This window comes from Callithrix jacchus, chromosome 6, assembly GCF_049354715.1.
Source record: "Callithrix jacchus isolate 240 chromosome 6, calJac240_pri, whole genome shotgun sequence".
Classification (NCBI taxonomy): domain Eukaryota; kingdom Metazoa; phylum Chordata; class Mammalia; order Primates; family Cebidae; genus Callithrix; species Callithrix jacchus.
In genome coordinates, this window is record NC_133507.1 from 38,652,955 (window position 1) to 38,658,954 (window position 6,000).

Here is a 6,000-nt window from a genome sequence, read left to right on the forward strand (position 1 = left end):
GATATAGACCAATGGAACAAAACAGAGGCACCGGAGGCAACACAACATACATACAACTATACAATCTTTGATAAACCTGACAAAAACAAGCAATGGGGCAAGGATTCCATGTTTAACAAATGGTGTTGGGAAAACTGGCTAGCCATGTGCAGAAAGCAGAAACTGGACCCCTTCCTGACACCTTACACTAAAATTAACTCTAGATGGATTAAAGACTTAAACATAAGACCTGGCACCATAAAAACCCTAGAAGGAAATCTAGGCAAAACTATCCAGGACATAGGAGTAGGCAAGGACTTCATGAACAAAACACCAAAAGCATTGGCAACAAAAGCCAAAATAGACAAATGGGACCTAATGAAACTCCACAGCTTCTGCATGGCAAAAGAAACAGTCACTAGAGTGGATCGGCAACCAACAGAATGGGAAAAAATTTTCGCAGTCTACCCATCTGACAAAGGGCTGATATCCAGAATTTACAAAGAACTCAAACAGATTTACAGGAAAAAAAACAAACAAGCCCATTCAAAAGTGGGCAAAGGAGATGAACAGATACTTTACGAAAGAAGACATATATGAGGCCAACAGTCATATGAAAAAATGCTCATCGTCACTGGTCATCAGAGAGATGCAAATCAAAACCACATTGAGATACCATCTCACGCCAGTTAGAATGGCGATCATTAAAAAATCTGGAGACAACAGATGCTGGAGAGGATGTGGAGAAAAAGGAACACTTTTACACTGTTGGTGGGAGTGTAAATTAGTTCAACCATTGTGGAAGACAGTGTGGCGATTCCTCAAGGCCTTAGAAATAGAAATTCCATTTGACCCAGCAATCCCATTACTGGGTATATATCCAAAAGACTATAAATCGTTCTACTATAAGGACACATGTACACGAATGTTCATTGCAGCACTGTTTACAATAGCAAAGACCTGGAATCAACCCAAATGCCCATTGATAATAGACTGGATTGGAAAAATGTGGCACATATACACCATGGAATATTATGCAGCAATCAGAAATGATGAGTTCGTGTCGTTTGTAGGGACATGGATGAATCTGGAGAACATCATCCTCAGCAAACTGACACAAGAACAGAAAATGAAACACCGCATATTCTCACTCATAGGTGGGTGATGAAAAATGAGAACACATGGACACAGAAAGGGGAGTACTAAACACTGGGGTCTATTGGGGGGAAAAGGGGAGGGCCAGTGGGAGGGGGAGGTGGGGAGGGATAGCCTGGGGAGAAATGCCAAATGTGGGTGAAGGGGAGAAGAAAAGCAAAGCACACTGCCATGTGTGTACCTACGCAACTGTCTTGCATGCTCTGCTTATGTACCCCAAAACCTATAATCCAATAAAAAATTAAAAAAAAAAAAAAAAACAGTGGAATTTACATAGTTCTGCCTCTTGCAGCTCGTATACATGCAAAGGCTACAATCTTGGAGTAGTGTTTGGGTCAGTGTTTCATTGGGCCAGTGCGGTGTTGAAACTGTTCTGAATTGGAATACTTCTAAGTACTCAGAACTTCTAAGCTAGACATTCACTCTCTAGGTCACATGTCTGTTCCTCCGTCCCTTTTAGCTTCAGTAATTTATGTTACCATCAGCACCTTGTGAAACGCTCTTAATTTCACAACTTTTAATTTACAAGGAATAAATGAATGCTTAAAATACAAGGCTCTTCTCATGTGAGATATTGATTAGAGTGCTTTACCACTGCCAAAACTTTTTACATTATAAAACTATGAGTGGTTCTATTTCTCAACCACCAATGCAGTGCATGTTGTGCACAGTATACTTACTATATGGAAAGTATAGTAAGAAAGGCTTGTTTTAAAATTCTCAAATCCAAGGATGACATATTAAGTAATGAGAAAGAAAACAGAACTGCTCAGCACCTGCTATGCTCCCTTCAAAGCAAATGATTTTCAAGCTGGAAAGGATGGAACCTCACTAAGAGAGAACTAAGGTACAAGCAGAAGAGGTCACTTTACAAGAGTCCATGCCTTCACATTCTGGTGAATTTTATTCCATGGTACCAAGAGAACCTGCAGATATCAGCACAGAACTATTCTGACAACCTCTGGGAAAACATGGAGAAGAAGGATGGTCTCAAGAAGCCAGAGACTCAAACACAACTTTTCTCCTCCAGTGTTATTATTTTTAATACTCAAAACTAAATAAAAGAATTAGAATTCCTAGATTGCACAGACTAATAGTTTGATATCTATCTATGGCAAAATTCAAAACTTAATCATTAAACAAGGAACAATGGGGTGGAGGGAGAAAGATGGGATTTCTAGGAACTAACAACTCACCAACAATCATGCATTTTTAAACTAATGTCATTTACTTTTGTGGTAGATCAGGAAATATGCAAGATCTTTTTCAGCAAGACATTTGATTAAAATTTTTCTCATAACGTCTGTATGGAGAAGACTGCTCTATGGACTAGAATAGTTTGATAAGAAAGGGCTGAGTCTGGCTAATTCATTAGTTCAAGCAAAATCCAGAGGGCCAACTAGATTTCCAGCCAGTATTGGTGTTTTCATTACTTTGAATTTTAACAGCCACCCTGAAAGGCAGATTTTACCTCATTTTATTGATAATGAAAAGAAGTTTCTGAAGGTCACAAAGCTAATAGTTATCAGGGCCAGACTCTAAAACCAGCCTCCCAAAATCCAGGACCGTTACTACAATGCCACAGGTTTCTAGAGGTACCAGGGTCATAGCAAAAGGACTTGTCCTGTATATTATCAGTGACTTGAACGTCTGTTGAACAAACAGCAAATGTGCAGGTGACACAAAACCAAAAAGTAGAACTAACACGATGAATGACATAAGATTAAAACATCTATCTAACAAACTGCAAGCCAGAGAGAGGCTTTAAGTAATACAAGGCAACAGAAAAAAATTCCAATTCAAGAAATGCTTAACCATATAATTAAAAAATTAATAAAGCCTACCTTTATTTTTTTCTCCTTTGCTTGACAGCAAAGCACAGGTGATGAGGTTTTGAGTCAACTTCCGTGGTATTTATTACAAAAGCCAATTAAGCAATAGATGATTGCATTTGAAGATGGCAACTCTGCACCCTGCACTGTTTGGGTTAGACTGACTGACTGAATTCAATTGGGCTGAGGATCTTTAGCACAGAGAATGTCTTAGGTAAGGAAGGAAACATAAAAACTAGTATTTATTGAAGACAACTAACATTTACTGACTCCTAGGCACCTCTACTAAGTACTTTATTAAGATTATTAATTGAATCCTCACAATAAGCCTGGGGTAGACAAAGTATATTATTCCCTTTTACAGTGAGAAACTGAGGATCAGGGATCTGAAAGGCTATCAAGCAAAGGAGACAAAAATACTGTTTCGTATCGCTTTAGACCTCTCATATCTTAACTATTTTTGGGTCATGGACCCTTTTTAGATTTTTTTTTTTTTTTTTTTTTTTTTTTGCAGAAAAATCTTGTTTCTAAGTTCAGAGTTGGAGAGTTATTGACCAGGTAGGACTAATGAGAAACAGGTACTGCTTCCTAAGCAGTCGTCAGTTCAACATAAAAAGACCTTGCTAACAACAGAAAAGGAGGAACCCCTCAAAATGTAATGAGCCCCCTGTCACTGAAGTGTTCAATCAAAATGTAGCTGGCCTGTCAGTAGTGCTACAGAGGAGATGATAAAATGGATTGGAGGTTGCTCTACAATTTTAAAGCACTCTTTTGTTATAAGATTGTGTGGACCTAAATAAATAATGCTTATAATTTTTTATGGCAAAACAAAATTTTAAAAACTGAAATTATTCTTCCAGATCATTTTGCTTGAAAGCAGAATGCCTAAATAATGTTATTTCCCATCGATTTGTGATAGCCATATATTAGGTACTTAAAAATAGCCTCATCCAACGGGAAAAAGCAAGAGCCAACTGTTGATCTTTGTTTGATTTATACTTTGTCATAATAAAAGTAGATTCCATATTCCTCTGAATTCTTACCTAAAATTTTCCCTGAGACAACTGTCATATACACTAAATCCTAAAAAGATGGTCTTTGATAAGAACATTTACTAATTTACAATTTTATGTTTACCTAATTCCAAAAAGAATTGGGGAGGTGCTGATGTCAGACGAGAGACAAGGGAGATAACTGCAATTGTTCTGCTTTGCTTCTCGGATCCTTTTGCTCATGGATAAAGGATCTTACCCGTCTACTCCCTTTTATTTCTTATTTGCATCATTTCATCTCAATATTCAGCCTCCCACAGCTCCAAAGAGCACAAGAGCTACTAAGACTTTGCTCATGATATGCCATTCAGAGCACAAGCCTGACAGCTTGGCATACCAGTGCAGTGTTTACGGGCAAATCTCTTACCTGGAAATCTTCACTCACTCTTCAGGTAGGAAGCAGGGTGGAAGTGCAACACATATTGGGATACCTTTCATTGGGAAGCCCAGAACAAGATTGAAGGGGTAGGGGCTAACTCTTCATTAGGCCGGGGATGTGAGGCTCTATCCACTGCAGCTGGCTGAGAAAGGTCTCGTTTAAGTAAAGCCTCCTGTAAGTCATGGGTTTCTGCCATTGAAAAATCTAAAAGGCACAGCTGACAAGCAAAAACTGACAGACACACACCCGCCCTTCCCCAGTCACCCACCTCCCAGATGTTCACTTACACAACACATCGCCCGGCAGCTGCGCGCCCATGGCACGTCCGGAGAACCGTGGGGACCCAGGAGGAACCCTGCGCTCAGGCCCGGGGCCGGTCTCCGAAGCTCCCGGAGCGGCACTGCCGTGAGAGGGGGCCTTGCTGGCGTCAGGGCGGCCGGCAGCTGAGGCCCCGCGAGGGCAAAGTGCAGTCCAGCTGCCAGGGCAGCGGCGCCGCCTTATTGCCGGCGCCCGGCTCAGCCAAGTGGCAGCATGTGGAGGACGGGGCGTCCTTCGGCGGCTCCCTGGCTCCCGGCCCCTCCTCTCACCATCGTTGCCGCGCCGCCGCGCGCTCCTCGCGGGTTCGCGCCCGGCACCCGACCTGCAGGTGGCCGCCCAGGGGCACTCGGCGCCAGGGCGCGCCCTCTGGGAGCGGCCCACGAATTCGGGTGGCAGAGGATTGCCCCGATACGTCCTCAGGCACAGGGTCCAAGGAAGGGGCGGGCGGGCGGAGCGGAGCTGGGCTCCCAGCCGGGTCACAGCCCTCACAGCCCCCGGAACTACCACGCAGCTGCCGGTGCCGCAGCGGGAACAGACCCGCAAAGGTCAATGAAAGCAGAAGTCAGCGAGGCATTTCGCCGCCCCGGCCCCTGCCCCTGCCCTCGGCCACCTGGGCTGCAAACTCTCCTGGTGAGAGGGGGCGCTACCCTCCAAGGCCTCTCCCCCTCGGAGCCTCCCCTGGGACAACGGGTGCTGGGCCATGGCGCTCACCCCGTCTGCAGAGGACCCCGCAGCCTCGCCGCGGCCTTCGCAGCTCAGGGTTCCGCGCTCCCGCCAGGCTGAGCCACCAGACCTGCTTTGACTTGAAACCCCACTCTTGCAGGGCAAGGCCAGGGATTCTGCCCTTCCCACCTCGTTTGCACCATGAATATGCAAAGCAAAAGTGTTTGAAGTACTTAAACAGTTAAAGGATACATCTATTGTATACTTTTCTATACAGAAATACTCAAGAATATTTTCCAAGCTTGTCTCTCCTTCAAACAAAGTATCTCTAAAGGCCATTTTCTCATTCTTTGAAGCATTGAATACCACTGCCTCAAAACATGGCCATTATTCAGTTACACTCCGGGAACATTCCATGTGATGCCTGCATCTGCCCAGCATGAGTCCAAGCAGTAGTAAAAGTCCCGAGAGAACTACAAAAGAACCATTATTTCCCTTGTGTTCTAAAACGGATTAGTCAATGCGAAATTCATGCTCGAAGGGACCTTATTGATAATTTTGACTCCACATTACAGATGAGGACACAGGCCCAGAGTTCAGCAGCAAAATGAAAAAGATTGGA

The 6,000-nt window shown here is 43.5% G+C and overlaps 1 protein-coding gene across 1 annotated transcript in view; it reads right to left on the minus strand.

Moving 5' to 3' along the window:
* The window catches only part of AKAP19 (A-kinase anchoring protein 19), a 35,013-nt gene extending 30,088 nt beyond the window's left edge, over nucleotides 1–4,925 (minus strand). Inside the window, exon 1 of the mRNA XM_008999082.5 lies at nucleotides 4,685–4,925. The gene's annotated coding sequence lies outside the window, so the exon portion shown is untranslated. The remainder of the gene's footprint in view (nucleotides 1–4,684) is intronic.
* Between the last annotated feature and the right edge of the window lie 1,075 nt (nucleotides 4,926–6,000).